Below are 5,566 nucleotides of genomic sequence, written 5' to 3'. Positions count from 1 at the left end.
GGATGCCTCTGTGTTTTATTATTTTCACATGAGAACATTAAGAAGAAGAATTTGAATGTTTGTTTTTATATTGATTTTCAGGATGAATAATGTGGATGTTTGGTTTTGCCATGCATCTATCTGTCCACCTGGAATACTCAACATTAATATTTTAGATTTGGGTGAAACTGTGAGCCAAATAGATTGAGGAAAAATACATTACACTGTATTTAGTGATTGTTTCTGATTCCTAAAGGAAGCTTAACTACCTATATATAAAGTGGCTCTCCAAATATTTTTGTTTTGCCCACTTCAATAATCACATGTACCCTCAGTTATCACATGGTCTAGAACTTGGTCAGCAAAATAATAAGGAAGTGTGAAACCATAAGTGTTGGGACAGCTCTCCCATGGTCAATAGTATATACTTAAGGGGGGGGGACATACAAATGTATCCTACTTATTGCACAGAGAAATACATACAACTAATAAACAAATGAAAAGATCCTCTATTAAATCTCAGAAGATCCAGTGCAACTAAATAACCACAAAAGTGCTTTGTGCAGTTTGAGAAAAAGGGTCTTGAGTTGTTTTATTAACATATACTGAGTTTGTCAGTCTAATGGTGCATTCCTGTCATTTTTGACCATAGTGTACTGGAATGAGAGAGACAACAATGTTTTGATGTAACTATTTTTCTAATATTAAGGCTGGTTTCCTGTCAGCTGGCATAAGCCACAACACGCTTTGACAGGAAACACACCATTGCAATGTGTGTGCTCTAAAACTGTTCAAAAAGCAGGAACAGAAACTGCTTTTAAAATCACCTCTTGCAGAAAGAGTTAGAAGGAAAGAGCTTCAGCAGTCAGATATGTGTACTGTATGTGTTACCTAGTTTTGTATGCTTTGTTAGACTTCACAAGCACAACTCATCCTTAATAAGAAACTGTTTTGGGTTCAACATTTTAAAAAAAGCAGAGAGAAGATGGGATTTTGCCCTCAACATAATGCTTATCTAATCATTTGTGAGGCTTGGACACTAAGTTAAGCTGCCAAAAACACAGGGTGTCTCTTGAGAATCAGGTTCAGATTAATTTGTGTTCATATTTATCAATACCACAATAAATACAAATATGTCTGCACCTTAAGATTGATGAATATTTTTGAATAAAGGTCAGTAATCCAGCTGCAGTCATTTGAACCCATGGTATATGATGACTTTTTCTTTGTAGTTGCTAAAGGTGAAATAGTTTGCTGTCTTGTCATTATTATGCATTTAATTACAGCTTCATATGGGAGGATTTTCTTATAGCAATTCATGAGCAACGTCACCAAACCAAACTAGAGCTTGTCCCAGTGCAGGTTTGTTTGATGTTGCACCAGAATATAGGCCTCCACGACCCTGCATACATAACACGTACCCACAATACCCCTGTGAGTAAGCGCTGATAGTGCTTACAGGTCTGTTTCTGCAGGGTTCACATGAACAGGCTGAACAGACCACACCACAGTTCCTACTGTTGTGTCTCTCTGCTGTCTTTGAGACCTGCTCTAAAGAAACAATAGACACCACAACGCTCCAGCAGCTACTGACCTCTGTGTATCATCAAGGTATTAACTCATGTTATAATGACAAACAGGTATTCTGAGGATCATCAGGGACATTTGCATTTTCCCATCTTCCTAATATAAAAAATATTCAGAAATGTTCCTTCCTTCAGCTATTCACCCTTAAAAGCTTCGCAAGTTAAATAGTCCCTGGACTGCAACATGACTCCATTAAAATGTCATTAACTTACAAGAAATAGTTTTTTGTCAAAGTGGTGGAGGGAGTTATGTGTTTGGACTAGACACCTGCATCACAGGGTCGCTTTTAACTGCATTCATTGTGTTGATATTTCATTTTTTGTTGTTTCTAGTTCAACGTTTACAATGTGAATTGTACTAAACATTTGCATGAGTAACTTATATATATTTCATACAGTATTGGGTGGATCAGGCGGAGATAACATATTTGCAGCCATTTGAAACAAATGGTTGGGACAAGTGCTCCCTCTAGGGGTCAGCTTGTCTTGACTCATGAGCGGCACAAACTATGTAAACATGTTTAACATCGCAGACATGTGAATATCAGCCAAACAAAACAAATTGTAAAGACATTTATTTGAATCTGGCCACTGTGTCTGTTGTTTTATCTTTCAGTATTCCTCATCTCCTTGTTTTGCTGATTGTCTGATTGAATTCCTTCAATTATTTTATATCATTTTGTCCTCCAGTATATATTTTAAAAATGTAAAATCTCTTTCAGCGGAAGTTATCATATGTTCCCTTTACAGACATATTTTCTGTGAAGGAGAAATGTATGCTGCTCATGCTCTTTCTGCATATCATGTATTTCTGTTTTCCATGTATATAAATGTTATATATGTTCATAGATGTTGTATGTGACGGGACTACGGATGGAAATTAGCTCAAAGCTAAAATCCGGCTCACTTACATTTGAAAGCATTATTTTTGTTTAAAATGTTCATTAATGTGCATTGTCCCGGTTCAAATAAACGATTAAATGAAGAGAAGCAGCATGTTATGTTGATTTTCTTTTAATGCTCATAAAGGGATTTAGGCTTGGAGGCTTTTTTAATAAGAAGAACGGTATAGAGTCAGATTCAGAATATGAATCCAAACTATAACACTTATGTGAATGTAAACACACTCTGACATAGTTTAAGTCACTTTTAAGGCTCTTTAGCTTTATTGAGTTTCTGATTTGCTGAGTTAATTTCTCTATGTACATATTTACAATATATTAACATACAGTGTAATGTATTCCTCACATATATTTAAAAAACCTGTTAAACCCCGAGCCTGTTTTTCAGGTTTCAGGCTCGAAAATGACATTCCCAGAACGAATGACCATATCTTCCCTTCTAAAAGGGTTAAATAAATAATATTTTTTCTCAAAGTAATGATAAACCTGTGAGTTGGATGTAGAAAAGTTTGAATAAATATAGATGTTTTTTATTTGAAAGGAAATACAGATTGAACATGGTAAAAAACTATAAATTCTAGTGTCCGTCCAAAAGATATTTTGTACTTATAGTGAAAACTAACCTTGGATGATGGGTTAGTAGACTAAAAGCTTTAGGAATCCAAAGTACAACATATAATATGTACCCTGTATCAAGATTGATGCAAAACAAGTGATGTTTGACCTTTTTAGACAGATTTAGCAAAAAAACCCTCTTCTGGGGCCATTTGGGTGGATTTTCCATATCTCTGGCCCCCCTTGCTGGATTTTGACATGTGACATCTCTTTCTGACAGTCAGAGACAATGGAATTGAGGGGAACTCACACATAGTCCTTATTTGGTAATGTGTGTGTGTTAGACTGCAGCATAGCCAAGACTGGAAGCAGCAGCCACTCTGGTGGCTACCATTAGCAGCTAACTTTTGCTCTGCGATTTTTACATACAAATGGAATTATGGATTATAAATGAAATAATTTTTGTATACAGAGACGTTAAAAACCTATGGATTAACCGATTCAGCCGCGTTTTTTCTCGTTTTAATGCCATTGAACACGTCTTTTGATCAGATTGACAGCTACGGTGAGACGATCTCCCTCGAAGCTCAGTAAAGATGTGTTGTGATGTCTGTGTTTGCTTCCCCTGTCGCGAGTTCGGATCACTCAGTGATGATACTATATACCTAAATAATCTGTGGAACCTCATCTTTAATCGGATATCTCTTGTATGTGCAGCTACAATAAGTAATAAGGGTACTTTTATCTTGAGTTCTGTGCCAATGTCCGTTAGCATTTTTCGCTAAAGGGTCATTTAGATGCTTCTTATGAGACTTGTGTTTTGTTTTGGTAAGAATGGTTTGTATCGTCAGTTAGCTGAGATTATTCCCGTTAATCTGGTATAACACATTAATAGGTTCTTAAATATTAAGATCCCTGAGACACAGTGTCATGAAAAAAAAAACAATTTAACAGATTTTAATTGACAGGGTATGCATAACCCTACATGCATGATTAAGTTGTGAGCGTTAAATAAATTATAAGCTGCAATCAGTTGTTGAAAGAGCACTAAATGTAAGCTATTTTACCATGAGAGTGAAGATTCTTATAATTGTGTACAGTTACTTTGTGGACGCTGTATCAGAAAAATTATCTGCGAAGCAGTCTACGCTAATCTATCTATAGATAAATAAAAGATTGAAAACATTGTAAACATTGAGTATACCCTGCAGAAGCCCATTCCAGCTTCTGCAGGATATACACCAGCTCATGTTATAATAACTGCATGGGTGCTCCCTTTTTGTGCAGTGACACGTACTGCTGTTGTTAATCTAATGTTTATATTTAAAAGAATATGAACATTGCTAAAAAATGAATAGGGGTGTCTAGGGACTGAAATTGTCCAGAAGAGGCGCTTTTTTTGGTGCGTTTCCTTGCCAACGACGTTGTGTGACGTATGACGCTCGCAGCCGAGCCGATCCAGCCTACACTCAGCTCTGTTCATTTCCAGGCCGGGTAGAATCCCAGCAACAACGCCGCGATCGGTTTAAGATTGGGCTTGCAATCGCCATCAATCCTTTGAATTTACAACATTTTGTGGAAATATATCAGTCTCACTGACCAGAAGATACACTAAGTCTTTGAATCGGTAAGTTATGGATGCGGGTGGTTGTGAAAAATCTCCAATTTTACTTGTCTTCTCCGCTGCCCAGTTTTATTGTTGCTTTGTTCTGGGCAGCAGCCATTTTTAATCGCCTTGTCCTACATTCCCATCTCTGTCGTGATACCGTTTTGAAAATATACACGAACTGTTGAAAGTGTTTGCATAGGTCCGAGTGTTTTATTGTGATGTACTCCAAAAAACGAATTGTGTAATAATGACAAGCACACATGCAACTGCTCTACAAATCCCCGGCCTGCCAGAGTTGTTTTGGGAACTCTAGACTGGAGTTAAACGGGATTGCCGTTTCGCTAGTTTTCGAACAAGCTATGTCTGCTGAAGCTAGCTTGTGCTAAGAACTGTTTGCTGTGTTATCATTTCTGCGTGGTAACTTGGACACTTATCTATATAAATATATGCAGCTTTGTGGGACATTGGCCATGTTTACATAGTCATTTTTACTTGAGCCACAAGCTAGCGTATTGTACTAGTGATGGCTAGCATCTGCAGTTATGGTCCTTTTGACGATTTAGTTGTTGCGTTGCAATTAAAGGCAAGGGTGTGTTCTTTTTCGGGGAAATTGACAACAATCTTTTTTTTTTGTCATTAGTTGTGATTGACTGTTTTTGTTTTCGTGCAGCGAACTGTATGGTGTCGGTTTCTTGTGCTTGAATTAGCATTAGCTTCCAATGAGGTAACAATACCTACAACTAACGTGAGAGAGGTCAAACAATATTAATAAAAAACGATATCTCTTGGTCAAATATTATTCTGCTATCTTTTAAAAAAAACATTAAACTCATAGCATGTGCCATTTTCAATTGGCTATCTGACGGAAATACCGTTTAAAATGCAATCAAAGATTGTATAATGTTAGCTGTCATATCGTTAGCTTCCCTTTGCGA

At 36.8% G+C, this 5,566-nt stretch overlaps 1 protein-coding gene across 8 annotated transcripts in view; it reads left to right on the top strand.

The window, feature by feature from the left end:
• Positions 1-4,487: 4,487 nt before the first annotated feature.
• prrc2b (proline-rich coiled-coil 2B) overlaps positions 4,488-5,566 on the top strand; it is a 29,243-nt gene continuing 28,164 nt past the window's right edge. For all 8 annotated transcript variants that reach the window (XM_034096181.2, XM_034096175.2, XM_034096178.2 and 5 more), the window contains exon 1: positions 4,488-4,649. The gene's annotated coding sequence lies outside the window, so the exon portion shown is untranslated. The remainder of the gene's footprint in view (positions 4,650-5,566) is intronic.

Source organism: Pseudochaenichthys georgianus, chromosome 12 (genome assembly GCF_902827115.2).
Source record: "Pseudochaenichthys georgianus chromosome 12, fPseGeo1.2, whole genome shotgun sequence".
In the NCBI taxonomy this organism is placed as follows: domain Eukaryota; kingdom Metazoa; phylum Chordata; class Actinopteri; order Perciformes; family Channichthyidae; genus Pseudochaenichthys; species Pseudochaenichthys georgianus.
The sequence above is the reverse complement of the archived record's forward strand: the minus strand, read 5'-3'. Positions and strand labels throughout refer to the sequence as shown.